This window comes from Lolium perenne, chromosome 7 (assembly GCF_019359855.2).
Source record: "Lolium perenne isolate Kyuss_39 chromosome 7, Kyuss_2.0, whole genome shotgun sequence".
In the NCBI taxonomy this organism is placed as follows: Eukaryota; Viridiplantae; Streptophyta; class Magnoliopsida; order Poales; family Poaceae; genus Lolium; species Lolium perenne.
Genome location: NC_067250.2, coordinates 327,338,712 through 327,359,416, shown reverse-complemented (window position 1 = coordinate 327,359,416; position 20,705 = coordinate 327,338,712). Strand labels below are relative to the sequence as shown.

The 20,705-nt window shown below is 43.7% G+C and overlaps 3 long non-coding RNA genes across 3 annotated transcripts; all 3 read left to right on the top strand.

Annotated features, from left to right (window-relative positions):
• The first annotated feature begins 346 nt into the window (after positions 1–346).
• On the top strand, positions 347–3,427 carry LOC127312901 (uncharacterized). The gene is made up of 4 exons (XR_007858669.2): positions 347–715; positions 801–972; positions 1,987–2,047; positions 3,163–3,427. It is a non-coding gene; the product is annotated as an uncharacterized lncRNA (long non-coding RNA).
• A 9,996-nt stretch (positions 3,428–13,423) lies between these two features.
• On the top strand, positions 13,424–16,360 carry LOC127312899 (uncharacterized). The gene is made up of 4 exons (XR_007858668.2): positions 13,424–13,701; positions 13,787–13,958; positions 14,966–15,026; positions 16,142–16,360. It is a non-coding gene; the product is annotated as an uncharacterized lncRNA (long non-coding RNA).
• Positions 16,361–16,629: 269 nt separating this feature from the next.
• Positions 16,630–18,011, top strand: LOC127312902 (uncharacterized). Its single transcript, XR_007858670.2, has 2 exons — positions 16,630–16,732; positions 17,827–18,011. It is a non-coding gene; the product is annotated as an uncharacterized lncRNA (long non-coding RNA).
• Positions 18,012–20,705: the final 2,694 nt, after the last annotated feature.

Here is a 20,705-nt window from a genome sequence, read left to right as displayed (position 1 = left end):
TTGTGCCGGTTATGCCAATTGAATTGGTACGAGCTAGCAAGTGAATCACCCGGGCGTACGATGCATACTCGTGGAGGTGGGCGTACGCGTGGAGTAGCTAATTGATGCATGGCTATGCTACTCACACGCGCGCATAACGGAAGTACGGAAGTACTTGCCCAGGCGATCTGTGCGCTCGCGCGACTCGGCCACGCGCCCGAAACGGCTTGCTCACGCTCGCTCGGTTGGAGCTCCCGTACGTACACGTGTCGTTACCTTGCTAGTTTAGTTCCCTTTGGAGAGGTTGGTCTTTACGTAGTGCTACCCTTTTTGTTTTGGCAAAATCTTATCTTCACTTAAACATAGTTTTCTTGAGCTACACAACTCCGATTTCAGATCCGTTTATTTCTACGCGTTCGTAACTTTGAGGCCCACTTTTTCCACCGACCTATGGCCTATATAAAGCCACCACCACGTTGCAGTTTCGTTTTCCGTTTCCTCCTCTCGAAATCCTAGATCAACGAATTTTAACTCGTTGCTTTGACCCCCTAAACCACTTCAAATCGCTTCGGGCTCTACACGAAAGTTGTAGATCTCGTCGAGATCTTTCAATCCCGACCAATCTCATCTCTATTCGTCCACCATACACGGATAATTTCGTATCGCAAGGCGTCAGGTCTGACAAAGGGAATCTTCAATTAGTTCGTGCTCGTTCCACGAAATCCAAATTTCTTTGGTGAGTATGTAGATCTGATCATCCTCTACAACTTTCATGTTGAAAGTTTTTCGATTTGACGTACGGATTTATCGCTCATCTACAGATCTATTTCGAGTCAACCGGAGCCAAATCGAGTTTCAAAACTACCTCGAATCGTCATGACTTCAACACGGAAGTTGTTCCTCTCGTCAAGACCTTTCCATTGCCGCGAGTCTCACCTTGTTTCGTTCACCGAGCAAAGAGAAAATCGCGTTACAAGATTCAGATCTTATAAGGTATAACTCAGATCTTGTTAAACTCATTAATCCGTTGTGAAAAGTAATTTGTGCGTTAAATAGATCTATTAATTCTATACAACTTTGTTGTAGAAAGTTTTTCCATCTGAGTAAAATTTTCTGTCAACTTTATGACATCATCATAACATCAGCATAGTCAACTCAGTCCGGTCAAAGTCAAACTGCAGTCAAGAAGATCATATCTGATCAGATACGATCAGCGATCAACTATACGATTATCAAGATCTGATCAGTGTCTCAGTCAAACTCGGTCAAACTCATTTTAAATGTAAATTTTAAATATCAGATTATGTGTCCAACTTAGAAATTCGTTATAAAATCAACCACTAGGTCAAATTTTGCAAATTTTATAGTTTTGGAAAGCTCTTAACCTGTACAACAACTTTATGCAATAATACTGTATAGGTTTTGTGTTAGATTTTATGTCATAATTCAAATAGTTAAATTAAGCCTTTTATACTATAAAATTTGTATAAAATAATCTACTAGGCCAAATCTTACGTTTTTGTACTTTCTGGAATCCTCAGATCATGTACTACAACATGGAGTAAGAATTGTACAACTTTGATACACGTACAAACTTGCTTTAGTAAAATCTATCCGAATCAGTAATTCGAAGATAATTCAAACTCTATAAATTATTTTTGAATAATTCCAATTGGTCTAATCTTGTACTAGTGTAGCCTATCCAGGGAGGTCAAATTCATATTTTTACAACACATAATGCTTGCAGTAGCTAATTAATAAGGTTGTATATGTTAAGTTGATACTCGATTAATGGTTTTTCTAAATCAAATTAAATGTCCAGAATACTTTATTAACATTGCACATATCAGAGAACACCTAATACAACACTTACACACTACTTATCTGGTGAAAGTAATTGGTGCATAGCATGCATGCATGTCTATGATTGTTCATATCGAATGTTTGTTTCTTTTTGTTGTTGTTGTTGAATGGTATGTTTATGTTGTGCTATATTCTGTGTTATAGTTTGTACGGAGAGTAACGTATTTTGATTAAGAGAAGTGAACGCGCTTCGACTACCAAAAAGGCAAGTGACACTCAAATCCTACTTATTTTAATTATGCATTAGTGTTTTGAAACTAGTATGCATGGTAGGATTTTGTTTTCAAAAGTAAATTATTATGCTATGCTTAGCAAACCTAGTAGTGTGTAGCTACTTCTTAACCCATTGCTAGGATGCTTTAATTTTGCTTTGCAACATCAAATGCCAAATGTTGTTTCGTTATTGGTTGTGAGTGTTTCAAAAATTTAAAATTAACAACCCTAATGAAACACCTGGGTAGATTGGTTGATTGGTGGGCGGCTGCTCAGGTCCACGCCCCTAGTAGGCTGAAGTGGTGAAGTCCACGCCCCTAGTTGGCTGAAGTGGTGAATCCCTGAGAGTTCGCATGTTGTAGAGTGGTCGCTTTTGACTGCACACCTGGTTTTCACCAGGGGATCGTGTGGGGGTTTACTACATGTGAGGGGTTTTAAGCTTGTGAGTTCCACTTGTGGTTGGCCACCCAGGATTAAAGAGATTACTATGTCATCCATGTTTTAGATAACTTCCAGTGCAGCCTTATGGTATTATGGGCTCTGCCGGGATTAAGTAAGTTGTGAGGGTTCAACTTGTGGCTAGACAGTGGGTGGAGGCGACGGCCAAGGGAACGAGTCTAGTTTGTATGGTTGAATTCTTCTTCTGAAAGATCTTATCTCATTCTTCTCTTGGGAAGGGTGGGTCGTAAGGTGAAAGTGCACAACTCTCGAGAGTTAAACCTAAGATCTTAGCCGTGTCCCCGGTTACGGGCAATTTGAGCTTCTAGGCAAGGAATATACGGAAGAATCTCATCATTGTTTTTCTGAATGTATTTAAAATTTGATCAACCTTCGAAAACTCATGGGAGATGTAACCATGTGATTATTCTAAAACCCATGGAGGATTTAACCATGGTGTGATTTCATAATGTCACTCAAAGATTTTCAAAAATGTTTTGTTTTGAAATAAAATGTAGGATAAAATTGGCTTTATGCAAATTTGCCTAAACTCCACTTGCCAAATATCATGTAGATAGTCATGCCCACAACTGCCACCATATAAGTGTCATTTGCCAGTACATCATTGTACTGACCTCCATTCGTGGGGCTGCATATTCAAACATGCAGGATTTTCTGAGGAGAAGTGCGTGGTAGGATCTCGAGTCTACATACCAACATGACTGCCTGTGGCACATGAAGATGATGAAGGCTCATTGCTGATTTACTTTCCGCTGTGTTTATTCTGAGCTAGTCCATGTGACTATGCAATTTGTAAGGTTTTATCGTACCCTCTGGATCAACGATGTAGTAATTTGATACTATTGCAATGATTACTATATTTTGTAATGTGTGTGCTATCAGTGATCCCGGGAATAGCACTATACACAGGTATCTTACCTTTATTAAAAGGTAGGGTGTTACAGAATGGTATTAGAGCATAGTGTTGCCTGTAGGATCGAGACCCTAGGTTTGGATTAGAAATAGGAAGACCCTAGGATGAAAATTTTGTCTAATCCTATTTCAATTAAAAATATGTTTGGATTTTGAACCTCTTGTATTCTCATCTACTTAATCTTCAAAATTGTTTTCCTCTCACCTTAGATGACCCACTTTATGAAAACCATCAATGAAGTAGAGAGGATGACTTTGTGCCTGAACTGAGGGACTGATGCTTCATATGCAAATTTTCAATTCCATAAGAAGTGTTTCATGGAAGACCAATGAAGACACCTGAAGAAAGACTTCGATGCAGACAACACAATACACGAAGATACACCGAAGGAGTAGAATATTGATGCATCCAATATAGAAGTAGACTAGACCACCATTAGTTCTCTTTTAGGGAACCAACGATAAAGTAACCAAGTATTGATCTTACCAAATTGAGGTATGACCATACTAGTTATTTTGTGTTTGAAACATGTTGCTTGATGCTTGTTAGATGTTGTTTGTAAGATGTTTTTGTTGCGGTCAAAACCCACCGGCGAGCAGCGACGGGCAACACAGTAGAGCCGGGAACAACTTAGGGCTGCGGCTGGCCCTGGTCCCTCCGAGCGACGGCCCGCAAAGCCTCTGGTACACACGTCCGATGCTGATGCAAGGGCGTGCCACCTGACCTATACCTGGTCAGGAAGGTGATGGAGATGCCTCGCTTAGTTTCCTGCATGGCATACACGTAAACATTAAATACGAGCCTCGATCGGCTCTCAGGTTATCCTGTGAATCGGCTCAAGGAGCCGATCCACCCATGATTCGTACGAGGTGCACGAATATATGGTGGTCCTGCTTGATCAAGATAAAGCTAAAGCGATCTACGACGATTTAGGGTTTTCACCGCATAATCGGATCATCCTACTCACGATTGGGCCTCGCGGCCACGCACGGTGATCGTAAGCCGATCCTAGACAAGGCCTAAAAACCAACACGAGGTTGATCCCCGGAACATCCTGTCTAGGACTAGCAAACGACACCCTACGTGCCGCTGGATCCTCCAACCCTTTGTAAGGCCTAACTATTGCAGATATTAAACTAATCCTTGAAGAACAAGGAGCAACCGTAACGGATCGGATCTACTAAATAATGATCAAGCGGGGTGCCGCCCCCACACCTAAGATAGGTGTGAGGGCGGCTAGATATGCAAGGGTTGCACTACGATAGCATATGATACGAAGAACAATGCTAACCCTAACATATCTAAGATAACTACGTTGCTCGCCATCAAAAAGGCTTCAGTACGAGCAACGCATGAACAACGTAAATAAGCTTATGCTGCCTAGATCGCAAGATGCGATCTAGGCAGCATGATGCTTACCGGTAGAAACCCTCGAGACGAAGGAGTTGGCGATGCGCCGAGATTGATTTGTGGTTGAACGTTGGTTGTTGTTTATTCCATCAACCCTAGATACATATTTATAGTCCAGGGGACTTTCTAATTTAGGCGTGCGCCTAACCGTGCACGGGTCAAACTCTATCTTCTAATCTAAGATGCGATCTACTATATTACAGATACAAGGGCACGCTAGCCCAAACGTTATGCATAAGGCCGATCCACGTATATTCTTCCATGTATAATCTTTAAGCCCATCTTGATCGCGGCCCACCTCTGACTCGGTCAAATTCTGGTGATAACACATGCCCCCCTGGTTTTGGTAATGATAATTTCAAAACCACTCAGTTTCTCCTTCGAGGGGTCATGTCGTGGCAGAGCAGAACCGTTGCAGTATCCTTCATCATGATGCCCTGTCTTCTCAGCTTCTCTGCAAAATTCGATAGCTTTAGCATCACCTCCTCGGAAACTGCAATGGCATTAAATCTCCACCGGGCTCCTCATTATTTAACCATGCCGATCGATTAGCCCTCTTCATCCCCTTCCTCTGTTCTAGCTATCGGCATCAAAAAACCCTCTTCCCCTGTAGCAATGTCTTCCTCTTCCTCCGTCTCCTCCGGCCTCTCTCTCCAATCCTTCTCCTCGAGCGAGCCGGAGTGGAACTCCGATCATGGACCAGACGGCGACCTGCCTCTGACAGATGGGGAAGACGACCTCAAGTTCCTCATCGAAGGGGAGCTGATAAGCGAAAGCGAAGATGACCTCCATCCCTGGGTGAAACCCACCTCTTCCGACGGGAAGGGGGAAGAAGAAGAAGCAGAGGAAGAAGAAGAGAAGGAGGAGTGCGGCCCCTCCTCCCCCGCTAAGCTTCTGCCGGCAAAGCGATTCCGCGCTTGGGCGGACAGCGAAGACGATGATGATGACGAGGAGGAGGAGGAGGAGGAGGAGGATGAATCCTCCTCCTCCATCGGGTACCCGCCAACAAAGCGCTTCCGCTCTTGGGCGGACAGCGAGGATGATGATGATGACGAGGAAGACGAAGCTCCGGCCGAGGGCTGGGGCAGTAGCGACGAGGAACTTCCCGGGAGCAGCGCCGACGACATCGACGACGGCGACGATGAGGACAGCGACAACTAGTAGAGTAGGACTAGTAGTAGCAGTGCACTAGGCACCAGATCCCTCTTTTGAGAGCCATCGGCTCTTTCCTGTAAAGCCGCCCCTTTGAATTAACGAAAATTGTTCTTCCAATTCATCTTTCAATTAATCCAATTTCAATCCTTCCGCTTGCCACACCAAGACCGATAGCAACGTATCGGATTTTTCTTCCTTAGACGCCCATGAAGCCGGACTCAGACATCGATCAGACCGTCAGTCAAGCACTTCTCAAATTCAGACTGTGATTTGATACCTGACCGTGATATTTCGCAATCCTATAGCCGATGACTATTCATCGGCTATTTTGAGAATCCAGTCTCTTTCCTTTTCTTGCAGCAACAGGACGGTCCAAAACCGGTAAAAGCCGACGGCCTCCTTTTCCAGCTCCTCTCCGTAGCTTTAGCAGTCTTCTTCTGCAACACCTCACTGCTTTCGGAGAAGATCACGGTGCAGGGTCAGCCGATGCAACTCCAATCGGCTCCAAAAACAGAGCATCTACCAAGTTAGTTGCCCCCCAAGCCTTAATCAAGGCGAGAATACCGGCGAGGATGCACAGGCCAAACAAAAAGGCTTTGACCTTAGGTAACCTGGTAATCCGAGATCGCCACCATGAAGAGTCAACCAAACTTGCCCTCGTTGATCAGCTTTCTTCCACTGAACGCCGATGTTGTAGACGAAACACCAACAGCTTAACTGACGCAAAGGGTGGTCGGCTCATTGCAGCTGAGGCTGCTTCTCATTGTACATTCCCTTCAAGGAAACAGAAATTCTTGAGGCCGAACTGAAAACCATCTTGGCGAAAAAGTGAGCCTTGAGCACGTAGCCGGTAGGTCTTGGTCTTGTGTAACTGTACTAGAGTCGATGACTGTGCATCGGCTTTGTTCCTTAGTTCTAAAGTCGATGCCCTTGCATCGGCTGTATATCATCATGGCTGAAAAAAAAAAATTTACTAGCCGATTTTTTTAATCGGCCCCCAATATTTCACTGCTTATGTGTTCATCTGCACATGTTCCTCTGATTAGGTGCCCCCCGAGCCGAAGCTGACAGGTAACTGCAGATATCGGCTCTGCAGTCTAGCCAAGGCACCGTATTTGCACGTCTGTTTTGGTAGGACTAATGTTGCTTTTCCCTGACTCATCAGCCGACGTAAACCGCCGCCCAGTAGATCGACGTTGCATGTAAGCAGAACATGTGGTGAAGATAATTTTGGCCGATTGCTGGAATCGGCCTCCATATTGATTGAAGCGCTTAATGAAGGCTCTGTAATGTTCCTTCATAGATCTTTGGGGCCGATCCCAAGGATCGGCCTCTCCACGTTTGCTCATCGGTTTGTTCTTGCTACACGGTCAGGCCGGTGGATAAGACCAACCCACCCTCATCCTTTGTCATGTCGATGCACTCGCTGTCGTCCACCTTAAGCGCATCGTTTAATACTGGAGCGCTAACCTCCATTGGAAGGATGAGCACCATGTTTGTGCCAGCCGATGTTTCATCATCGGCTTTCCTTTGCTTGGGGCGCCACTCCATTTTTCGTGGACGACCCTCTTCATCTAGGGTTCGCTGAACTTTCGCAGCCAGATCAGGTCGCGCCTTCCTTAGCGTATGCAGGTATAACCTTTCGGCTTCCTCCAAGCCACGTAATCGCTGAACCCTACGCTTTTGGGAAGGGGCTGAGTCCATCAGGGCACCACCTTGGACGGTGGTACCTGTCTTCTTCTTCTTCTCCCTCGTCTTCTGAATCCTCGAGATCTTCCAAACGAGGGGACTCAGCGCGTTTGCTTTGTGTTGGGGGAGGCCCTAGACGTTTGAACACGGACACGTTGGCTGCCTCCTTCTTCTTCTGGTTGCATTCTGGGCAATTGCCGATTGTGGGCAATCGGCTCATTCCTGAATTCTAGCAGTGTCTGAAGAAGGGGCAGTCCCAATGCCTATCTTCGTCGCCTTGCTCCCTTGTCTTTTCCTTGGCACGGCGCTCGCACTCCTCCTCATCGTGATCATACCGACGATGTCTTCTGGCTTCTCTAGCCAGACGATCTCTTTCATCATCATCGCTGGATCGCCGGCGTTGGTCATACTGACTCACATACTTGTTGAGGAGGTGATCAGAGAGGGGTCGCTGATATCTTATGTTCTTCACTTCTCCCTCTGTGACGTAGCGCTTGCCATCATGACGGAGCCGATCGCGTGGAGCGGCCTCCTCTGTGTCCTTGCTACGAGAGCAGCTGCCCTCGTCTCCATCCTTGCCAGAGTGGTGCCCAGGTCCTATCATGTTGATACTGAACGAGGATCCCGGCTGGCAACCTTCAGGGTAAGTGCACTCCACCATGTTAACGGCGGGGAAGGGGTGAGTGTCGACCTTCATGGCGTACTGGTTGAAAATCAGTCGTCCTTGTTCTATCGCCATTTGGATCTGCTGACGCCACACCCTGCAGTCGTTGGTGGCATGGGAGAGCGAATTATGCCATTTGCAGTATGGCTTTCCATTCAGCTCCTGAACCGTGGGGAATTTGAGACCTTCGGGTATCTTCAACTGCTTCTCCTTGAGCAGGAGGTCGAAGATTTGCTCAGTTTTGGTCACGTCAAAATCAAACCCTCTGGGCGGGCCTGGTGGCTTAACCCATTTGCAGGACACGGGGGTTGCCCCCCGAGTCCATTCAGCCACTGCTACCTCTTGATCTCCCGCAGCAACTTCGTCTTCCTCTGCCTCGACCAGGACTACTGCACGCTTGAATTTATCCTGGTACAGGTCCGGGTGGCGCTGTTCATATGCCGACGCTTCGAACCATGTGCGCCAGTGAAGGATAGTCTGCTTGGGAGGCCATGTCCTTGATTTGTGAGGCAAGGCCCACCACTGCCAATTCGACTGCTTCTTTTTCAGTCACACGAGCCGAATAACATCGGTTCCTTAGATTTCTGACGCGCTGGATATATTCTGCCACAGTTTCTCCACGCTTCTGACGTATTTGTGCCAGATCGGCAAGGCCAGACTCGGAAGCTTCTGAGTGAAACTGCATGTGGAACTGCTCTTCCAACTGATTCCAAGTCCGGATCGAGTCTGGTGGCAACGAAGTGTACCACCCGAAAGCCGATCCCGTGAGGGACTGAGCGAAGAACCTCACGCGTAGTGGATCCGACGCTGAGGCCGTTCCTAGCTGTGCCAAATATCGGCTCACATGCTCGATGGAGCTGGAACCATCTGATCCACTAAACTTGGAGAAGTCAGGGAGCCGATACTTGGGTGGTAGCGGGACCAACTCGTATTCATCGGGGTACGGCTTGGAATAGCCGATTGTCCTCCTTTTCGGCACCATGCCGAACTGGTCCCTGAGGATCGTGCTGATCTGATCCGCGGTGCTGGCTGCAGGAGTCGAACTCTGAAGATTCGCCGGGGTGGCGTACTTAGCCAGCCATGCTTGCTTTTCCAGCTCTGAGCCAACTGCAGGAGCTGTGCTCTGGAGGTTCGTCGGGGTGGCATATTTAGCTAGCCACGTCTGCTTCTCAAGATCTGTTGCCGACGTTCCTCCTGCTTTCCCAGAAGTCCCTGATGTTGCGGCCTGGTTTGTGAGCGCCCAGTTACCGCAGTCTGGCACGTATGTGCACATGTACCCGTGAGGGGTCTCCTTAGGCGCCTCATGCAAGAACTGGCAGTCACTAGGGTCACCACCGATCTTGTAGACGACGAATGCCGGTGAATTCGGCACTTCTGGTGCTGCCAACGCAAATGGCAGCGGTGGACGGGACTGGAGTGGCATCTCTCCTGGGTCTGTCGCGAGTGCTGGGCCGGACGGAGAGTACTGGTGCCTCATGATCTCCTGGATCACCCGGAGAGCGACACGCTCCAGAGTGTTCACCAGGTTCTCAGAGTGGCGGTGCAGCGAGTGAGCCACCAGGTAGTTGATCTCCTGACGTAGGGACCTGGTTCATTCTTCTGACGGGGCAGAGAGGTCTATCCCATCGAGTGCACCATTAGGCGAGAACCCCTTCCACCTGATGCCATGTGAACGGGTTCTGTGGAAAGAGCCGATGAGGTCGGCCTCGAGGATTGCTTTGACCTCGTCATACTTCTTCTTGAGCTCGTCGGTCAGATCCTCGTACATGACTGGAGTGCCGTCCGCCATCTCAGATGTAGATGGCGCCGTGGTTGATGACGAAGCTTGTCCCACCGGGTGTGCCAGAATGTGTTGCGGTCAAAACCCACCGGCGAGCAGCGACGGGCAACACAGTAGAGCCGGGAACAACTTAGGGCTGCGGCTGGCCCTGGTCCCTCCGAGCGACGGCCCGCAAAGCCTCTGGTACACACGTCCGATGCTGATGCAGGGCGTGCCACTGACCTATACAGTCGGGAAGGTGATGGAGATGCCTCGCTTAGTTTCCTGCATGGCATACACGTAAACATTAAATACGAGCCTCGATCGGCTCTCAGGTTATCCTGTGAATCGGCTCAAGGAGCCGATCCACCCATGATTCGTACGAGGTGCACGAATATATGGTGGTCCTGCTTGATCAAGATAAAGCTAAAGCAATCTACGACGATTTAGGGTTTTCACCGCATAATCGGATCATCCTACTCACGATTGGGCCTCGCGGCCACGCACGGTGATCGTAAGCCGATCCTAGACAAGGCCTAAAAACCAACACGAGGTTGATCCCCGGAACATCCTGTCTAGGACTAGCAAACGACACCCTACGTGCCGCTGGATCCTCCAACCCTTTGTAAGGCCTAACTATTGCAGATATTAAACTAATCCTTGAAGAACAAGGAGCAACCGTAACGGATCGGATCTACTAAATAATGATCAAGCGGGGTGCCGCCCCCACACCTAAGATAGGTGTGAGGGCGGCTAGATATGCAAGGGTTGCACTACGATAGCATATGATACGAAGAACAATGCTAACCCTAACATATCTAAGATAACTACGTTGCTCGCCATCAAAAAGGCTTCAGTACGAGCAACGCATGAACAACGTAAATAAGCTTATGCTGCCTAGATCGCAAAATGCGATCTAGGCAGCATGATGCTTACCGGTAGAAACCCTCGAGACGAAGGAGTTGGCGATGCGCCGAGATTGATTTGTGGTTGAACGTTGGTTGTTGTTTATTCCATCAACCCTAGATACATATTTATAGTCCAGGGGACTTTCTAATTTAGGCGTGCGCCTAACCGTGCACGGGTCAAACTCTATCTTCTAATCTAAGATGCGATCTACTATATTACAGATACAAGGGCACGCTAGCCCAAACGTTGTGCATAAGGCCGATCCACGTATATTCTTCCATGTATAATCTTTAAGCCCATCTTGATCGCGGCCCACCTCTGACTCGGTCAAATTCTGGTGATAACAGTTTTTGCCATGATCTGTTGTGTTTGGGTAGGAATCTTCTTTAGAATCCTTCTATCTATTCTCATCTATACCCAACCCAGAGAATGTTTTCTCGGCAACTCGCCATGAAAACAACATTGGTGAAACCAACCTTCATGTTCCTATCAAGATGAAGAAGCATAGGATGTGAGATACGCAAAACCCTAGTTAAGGATCGATAGAAGTGTTTTCAAAAACAATTCAATAATGGGGATTGAAACATTGATTCAATATTCCATGAAAGTTTTTGCCAAAATTGGGAGGTTGACCAAGAGTTAGAATGCGAGATATACCAAACTGAAAGCAGGGAAATGATTGGGTGCGACATGGATTGGCCCCCATGACGACTACTCATATTGTTCGCTCTTGTTATGAGGAATGGTAAATCTAGAGAGAAGTACCTACAAGAGATACATCGCTGTTAAGCCTGAACCATAGGGCGAATATATATTATGACCTTATAGTAGGCAAGTGCTGCCAAACGTAGGACTACATTTAGTTTGAAGATCTAGCCACTAGATCAAGAGTGGTGGAAGGCTGTCAAAGATACCAATAAACAAAGATGAGGAAAGTCGTGAAGTCCTCTCATCTTGATCTCCTATTTGACCCAAAGAGTGACCCCTCGGTGTCAAAATTAGATCAACCACCATCCTATATGGATCAGAACCCCAACCATGAGAAAAAGCCTAGTCAAGTCACTTACAAGAGATATGTTATTCACCATATGTGAATAAACATTCACATATTGGATGTTAACCCAGAAGCCATAGATGTTTTTCACAAGATGACCCATTGTCAAGCCCTATCCTCGGATGTGCCATGTCATATCCAAGATGAACTTAGCCCAAATCCAAGACCTAAGACTACCTAACAAAAGTCTCTTTTAAGGGTGGTAGAAGATGTACCCTTAGATTATGGATTACACGAGATGCCGCATGAGATGGTATTTGGAGAAGGTATCACAAGGAGTTTTCATATACCCACGTAAAAAAATAGAACCCATGGAAGGAGTACTATCATAACTATGGACACAGTTGAGGGCATATGGTTTAGTGTAACGTTTTTCAAGCCCAAGGCTAACCTTCCAAAATCTCCTCGGAGATGTTCGAAAAGAAGCAATAGTGAGTATGAACCTATTAGAAGACCTGAACCCAAAACCTTTTCTTTCTAGCCTTTCTCAAATCTCGAGGACGAGATTTCTTTTAAGGGTGGTAGTCTGTCACATCCCGAAATTTTCTAAATTTTGGAATGTGAAATAAAAATAAATTTAATGCTTGATTGTTTGAACTTGATTGAAAATTCACAAAGAAATAAAACTTTTTATAGTTACTTACAAGTTAATCCCAAAACTAGTATTTTTAAAACTATTGATTTTAAAGTATTTTCAAAATCAAACATATCCTTGCTTCCAAAGTTTTCAAATCCTTAATGCATTTTTATTTGAGAAAACAAAATGCGAGAAAATTTTATTTGCAAAATATTGCCCAAGTTTCCAATATGACCAAGTGTATATAATTATTATTTTATTTTCACAAATGGATTTTTAAACAGGTTCCTTGTTGTCCTAAAACACTATTTTGATTTTTACAATTTTTTTTGGTATGTGTATGTTGAAACTATTCACATATAGCCATAATGGCATAGTAGTAATAAAATAATATAAAACTTAAATTTATAAAATTTAAATCCTTTTATTGTCCTATTCTGCGAAAAATAATTTTACAAACTCGTAGAATTTCGTTTCACTCAAATCGGAATTGTAAAACTAATTTTATAAAAGAAACAAGTAAAAATAAAAAGAAAAAAAAAGAAAGCCGAACTGGGCCGGCCAGCCAGGCCCAGTCAGCCGACCGGCCTAGCCGGAGCGAAGCCAGGACCGAGTCGGTCGTGTTCGCTTACGTGATGGCAACCATTTTTGTTTTGGCAAAATCTTATCTTCACTTAAACATAATTTTCTTGAGCTACATAACTCCGATTTCAGATCCGTTTGTTTCTACGCGTTCGTAACTTTGAGGCCCACTTTTCCACCGACCTATGACCTATATAAAGCCACCACCATGTCGCAGTTTAGTTTTCCCTTTCCTCCTCTCGAAATCATTTCGAGATCAACGAATTTTAACTCGTTGCTTTGACCCCCTAAACCACTTCAAATCGCTTCGGGCTCTACACGAAAGTTGTAGACCTCGTCGAGATCTTTCAATCCCGACCAATCTCATCTCTTTTCGTCCACCATACATGGATAATTTCGTATCGCAAGGCGTCAGGTCTGACAAAGGGAATCTTCAATTAGTTCGTGCTCGTTCCACGAAATCCAAATTCCTTTGGTGAGTATGTAGATCTGATCATCCTCTACAACTTTCATGTTGAAAGTTTTTCGATTTGACGTACGGATTTATCGCTCATCTACAGATCTATTTCGAGTCAACCGGAGCCAAATCGAGTTTCAAAACTATCTCGAATCGTTATGACTTCAACACGGAAGTTGTTCCTCTCGTCAAGACCTTTCCATTGCCGCGAGTCTCACCTTGTTTCGTTCACCGAGCAAGGAGAAAATCGCGTTACAAGATTTAGATCTTATAAGGTATAACTCAGATCTTGTCAAACTCATTAATCCGTTGTGAAAAGTAATTTGTGCGTTAAATAGATCTATTAATTCTATACAACTTTGTTGTAGAAAGTTTTTCCATCTGAGTAAATTTTTCTGTCAACTTTATGACATCATCATGACATCAGCATAGTCAACTCAGTCCGGTCAAAGTCAAACTGTAGTCAGCAGTACAGTCTGCAGTACAGTCAGCAGTCAACTATACAGTTATCAGTACAGTCAGTGTCTCAGTCAAACTCGGTCAAACTCATTTTAAATGTAAATTTTAAATATCAGATTATGTGTCCAACTTAGAAATTCGTTATAAAATCAACCACTAGGTCAAAGTTTGCAAATTTTATAGTTTTGGAAAGCTCTTAACCTGTACAACAACTTTATGCAGTAATACTGTATAGGTTTTGTGTTAGATTTTGCGTCATAATTCAAATAGTTAAATTAAGCCTTTTATACTATAAAATTTGTATAAAATAATCTACTAGGCCAAATCTTACGTTTTTGTACTTTCTGGAATCCTCAGATCATGTACTACAATATGGAATAAGACTTGTACAACTTTGATACACGTGCAAACTTGCTTTAGTAAAATCTATCCGAATCAGTAATTCGAAGATAATTCAAACTCTATAAATTATTTTTGAATAATTCCAATTGGTCTAATCTTGTACTAGTGTAGCCTATCCAGGGAGGTCAAATTCATATTTTTACAACACATAATGCTTGCAGTAGCTAATTAATAAGGTTGTATATGTTAAGTTGATACTCGATTAATGGTTTTTCTAAATCAAATTAAATGTCCAGAATACTTTATTAACATTGCACATATCAGAGAACACCTAATACAACACTTACACACTACTTATCTGGTGAAAGTAATTGGTGCATAGCATGCATGCATGTCTATGATTGTTCATATCGAATGTTTGTTTCTTTTTGTTGTTGTTGTTGAATGGTATGTTTATGTTGTGCTATATTCTGTGTTATAGTTTGTACGGAGAGTAACGTATTTTGATTAAGAGAAGTGAACGCGCTTCGACTACCAAAAAGGCAAGTGACACTCAAATCCTACTTATTTTAATTATGCATTAGTGTTTTGAAACTAGTATGCATGGTAGGATTTTGTTTTCAAAAGTAAATTATTATGCTATGCTTAGCAAACCTAGTAGTGTGTAGCTACTTCTTAACCCATTGCTAGGATGCTTTAATTTTGCTTTGTAACATCAAATGCCAAATGTTGTTTCGTTATTGGTTGTGAGTGTTTCAAAAATTTAAAATTAACAACCCTAATGAAACACCTGGGTGGATTGGTTGATTGGTGGGCGGCTGCTCAGGTCCACGCCCCTAGTAGGCTGAAGTGGTGAAGTCCACGCCCCTAGTTGGCTGAAGTGGTGAATCCCTGAGAGTTCGCATGTTGTAGAGTGGTCGCTTTTGACTGCACACCTGGTTTTCACAAGGGGATTGTGTGGGGGTTTACTACCTGTGAGGGGTTTTAAGCTTGTGAGTTCCACTTGTGGTTGGCCACCCAGGATTAAAGAGATTACTATGTCGTCCATGTTTTAGATAGCTTCCAGTGCAGCCTTATGGTATTATGGGCTCTGCCGGGATTAAGTAAGTTGTGAGGGTTCAACTTGTGGCTAGACAGTGGGTGGAGGCGACGGCCAAGGGAACGAGTCTAGTTTGTATGGTTGAATTCTTCTTCTGAAAGATCTTGTCTCATTCTTCTCTTGGGAAGGGTGGGTCGTAAGGTGAAAGTGCACAACTCTCGAGAGTTAAACCTAAGATCTTAGCCGTGTCCCCGGTTACGGACAATTTGAGCTTCTAGGCAAGGAATGTACGGAAGAATCTCATCATTGTTTTTCTGAATGTATTTAAAATTTGATCAACCTTCGAAAACTCATGGGAGATGTAACCATGTGATTATTCTAAAACCCATGGAGGATTTAACCATGGTGTGATTTCATAATGTCACTCAAAGATTTTCAAAAATGTTTTATTTTGAAATAAAATGTAGGATAAAATTGGCTTTATGCAAATTTGCCTAAACTCCACTTGCCAAATATCATGTAGATAGTCATGCCCACAACTGCCACCATATAAGTGTCATTTGCCAGTACATCATTGTACTGACCTCCATTCGTGGGGCTGCATATTCAAACGTGCAGGATTTTCTGAGGAGAAGTGCGTGGTAGGATCTCGAGTGTACATACCAACATGACTGCCTGTGGCACATGAAGATGATGAAGGCTCATTGCTGATTTACTTTCCGCTGTGTTTATTCTGAGCTAGTCCATGTGACTATGCAATTTGTAAGGTTTTATCGTACCCTCTGGATCAACGATGTAGTAATTTGATACTATTGCAATGATTACTATATTTTGTAATGTGTGTGCTATCAGTGATCCCGGGAATAGCACTATACACAGGTATCTTACCTTTATTAAAAGGTAGGGTGTTACACCTCCTCCACATACAAACTCCCGCAGCGCATAGGCGAAGCCCTGCCGGAGTTCTCCACCACCACCGCCACCACGCCGTTGTGCTGCCTGGATTCCGAGGAGGATCTACTACTTCCGCTGCCCGCTGGAACGGGGAGAAGGACGTCGTCATCAACATCGAACGTGTGACCGAGTGCACGCAGTGTCTTTGCCCGATTGTGGCACCGTCAAGATCTTCTACGCGCTTTTGAAAGCGGCAAGTGATCGTCTACCGCAGCAACGAGAGCCTCCTCTTGTAGGCTTTGGAAATCTTCAAGGGTTAGTCTCGTTCATCCCCTCGTTGCTCCCATCTTCTAGATTGCATCTTGGCTTGGATTGCGTTCTCGCGGTAGGAATTTTTTTTTTCTATGCTACGAATCCCTACATCACTTACACCTGGACCCCACCATGTCAGCAGGCCCGCGTCGTTACTGGGCCAGCTTCTCCTTTTCAAACCATTTCGGCCCATCCCGTTTCCCGCCTAGCCCACTTAAGTTTATTTCAAATGATTAGTTTCATCCAAATTCAAATACTGGTGCCCCATTCAAATTTGAATAACTTTCAAACTACTGCACCAAATTTAGCAAACTACTTATCTATGGAAAGCCCATGAAATTATCTACATTTTGCCACTGGTCTCAACCTCATATCTTGTGTAGATTTTGAATGGCAAAAATAACAAAAACAGAGACTTTTCAGTATTCAAATAAATCTTAAAAATCAACCAATTTGAATTTTGAAGTGAATTCAATTGCAGTAATTCACATTTAACAAACCCTAATTTACTATGTAAAAATATGATATATGTTCTGTACATGATCATGGGCTAGAAGCAAGATATTGGCTATGTAGCCCATACTAGTCCATTTAAACTATTTCAAATTTTAGGAATTTAAATCTATGAGGTGTAGCACCTCATTTAAATCATTTTCTCAAGTGTTATGAAGTAATGTGATGACCTCTATTGCTTATGTTCATACTTGCTCACTTGAGGAACTTAAATCAAAATAGTATTTAAATTACAATGGTTATTTAAATCACATGAGATGAGGAATCTCATTTAAATCATGTTTCTCAAATAATAAGTGTGAAGTGTTGACCTTGGTCAACATGTGATCATCCCTGGTTATTTGAGAAGATTAAATCTTAAGAAGATTCAATGAGAGGAAATTATTTCTCCAAACCAAAAGAGAAACCCTAATTCCAACTTTCAATGAGAGGAAATTATTTCTCCTAATATTAGATAAGGAAACCCTAGCATAACTTGTGATTAAATGTTAGGTAGTGATGTTAGATCATTTGTGTGAGCCAATAAGGCTAATTAAGAATACTTAAGTGTTGTTTGGTGATTGTATCCTCGTATTCGTTTATAGACGCTAGTACCAGAGACTATCAAGAGGAAGAGGTCTTCTACCAAGAGGAAGAGCAAGAGAACTTTGATCACATCACCAACCAAGGCAAGCTATTACCAATGCAAGCTAGACTAATGCAAACTATTTTGGTTGCAAGTTTATATTCTTTCCAAGTGCAAAGCTCTACAAGAGCAAGGCACCATTACATTTTACCTTATGAACCTATCCCAAGTTTTTACTTTACAAGCTTTACTTGATTTTATTTATCAAAGTTACTTTTTGATTTATGATTTACTAGGTTGGATTATTGAGTAGTACAAGAGAATCACACTTAGCCTAGCAAGCTCCAAGATAATTAGCACCCCTCATAACTAGTTGCTAGTGCTCAATATTAAAAGTGACTACTCTATTTGGGAACTTGTGAATTGAAATGACTTTGAAAACCTTGGAATGATGAGTCATTCTATTGAAAGATTTTGAAGGTGAATATGACTGGTGAATGACTTGGTGAATTTTACCAAAAACACTGATGGTTGGGTTCAGATGCGATACCATTCCAATTTTACAAGTACCCCCACAATACCTGAATCTGGGTAAGGCTTAGCTGGAAACTTATGTATTTTAGTATGGGTTCCCTCTGAACAAGCATCATAGGGGTTATGCCGAGGCTGCCTCCATTGAATGTGAAATGACGTGAGATGAGGTGAATGTCCGGCCCAAGCCCTGTGCAGTTCCCAGGCTGACGGTGTGTCTTCACTGGGAGGCCAAGCTCATGGGGAGAGGTGCCTATACTAGAGTATGTAAATGAAAGGTTAGGATTGGTAGTTCGCGTACTGCGTACGATAAATCAGGGCCAGTTACCCCTGACGAACTATTGCAATTGTTGTGGCACAAGTGTACAACCTCTACAGAGAGTTTAACCTATTCGAATAGCCGCGTCCGCGGTCAGGGACAGTTGGAAAGGCCATACTGTTCCGTCATCAGAACTTTTCCAAAAATATGAACGGTGACTTGTGATTTGAACTGAAAGGTGACTTTGACTTTGAATCACAACTGAGTTGTGGGAATGACACTAATGTTCCCACTTGAGTTAGTTAATTGAAGAGGCTTTGATTATTAAAAGTGCTTATGAAATAAAACTGGCTTTATGCAAATGAAACTAGAGCTTAGAACCCCCTTACTATTGTTGATAGTGTTTACCTTAGTATTAGTTTGCGAGTACTTTGAAGTACTCATGGCTGTGTCCCTGGCTATTCAAATGGCCAGACTATGAAGACGAGTACCAGAACCCGGAAGAAGGACAACAGGACGTCTATGACAACTAGGATCACTCCTGACGTCAACAGTTTCCTGTGGAATAGATGGACTACTACTACGCTACTTTCGCTTCCGCTATGTGTTATGTACTGGATCTATAGAACTTCTATTATTGTAATAAGATTGGATCATGTGATCCTTTATTTGTAAGACGATTATGTGTTGTAATGAATGATGTGTTATGATATCAATCTATTATGTCTCGCAAAAACAATATTCCTAGGATTGCGAGGAATGGCATAATAGGCATCTGGACTTAAAAATCCGGGTGTTGACATGGAGTTACAAGCAAAAACTTGGCCAGAGCCTCTACTAGCAACGGAGAGCATGCAAGATCATAAACAACACATAGATGATAGATTGATAATCAACATAACATAGCATTCTCTATTCACCGGATCCCAACAAACGCAACATATAGTATTACAGATAGATGATCTTGATCATGTTAGGTAGCTCAGAAGATCCAACAATGATAGCACAATTAGGAGAAGACGACTATCTAGCTACTGCTATGGACCCATAGTCCAGGGATGAACTACTCACACATCACTCCGGAGGCGACCATGGCGGTGTAGAGTCCTCCGGGAGATGATTCCCCTCTCCAGCAGGGTGCCAGAGGCGATCTCCTGAATCCCCCGAGATGGGATTGGCGGCGGCGGTGTCTCTGGAAGGTTTTCCGTATCGTGGCTCTCGGTACTGGAACTATTATCGACGAAGGCTTCTTATAGGCGAAGAGGTAGGTTTAGGGGCGACGCGAGGGGCCCACACAGTAGGCCGGCGCGGCCAGGGCTTGGGCCGCGCCGCCCTAGTGTGGCGTCGCCTCGTCGCCCCACTTCGTATCTCTCCCGGTGTTCTGGAAGTTTCGTGGAAAAATAAGATCCTGGGCGTTGATTTCGTCCAATTCCAAGAATATTTTCTTACTAGGATTTCTGAAACCAAAAACAGCAGAAAACAGCAACTGGCTCTTCGGCATCTCGTTAATAGGTTAGTGCCGGAAAATACATAAATATGACATAAAGTATGTATAAAACATGTAGGTATCATCAATAAAGTAGCATGGAACATAAGAAATTATCGATACGTTAGAGACGTATCAAGCACAACTTTCCAATTTGAAGTTTTGAGCCATACTATTTTATGTTTATATTTTCTTTCTTCTTAGGTTTTGATTTTGATTCTATGACTAACGAGGGTATGGTAATCTAGGATTAGAGAAAATCATCATTTTTAGGTATTAAAATTATGCGATTTTGTCATCGTACTTTTTTGTGCTTTTTTTGTCATTTGGTTAGACAATGAACTTGTGTTTCGATTCAAACCACCAAATATAAATTGGGTTTTCTATTTCTGCGCCCTCGGGTCCTTAGCTGTGGTCAGTTTTCCCCAGCTCCTTAGTTTTTCTGTAGTTTTCTCCAGGCCTTGTCTGAAACCCGCAGAAGGAGCTCGAACGGGAGGAATCCCGTTAAGTTGACCGTTAGTGGGGCCACTGTTGGTGCCCGCCGTGGACACGTCTCCACTTATCCAGATTATCATGGGACCCACAACTTGTCCACGCTAGCGCGCCGGACCCACAACTTACC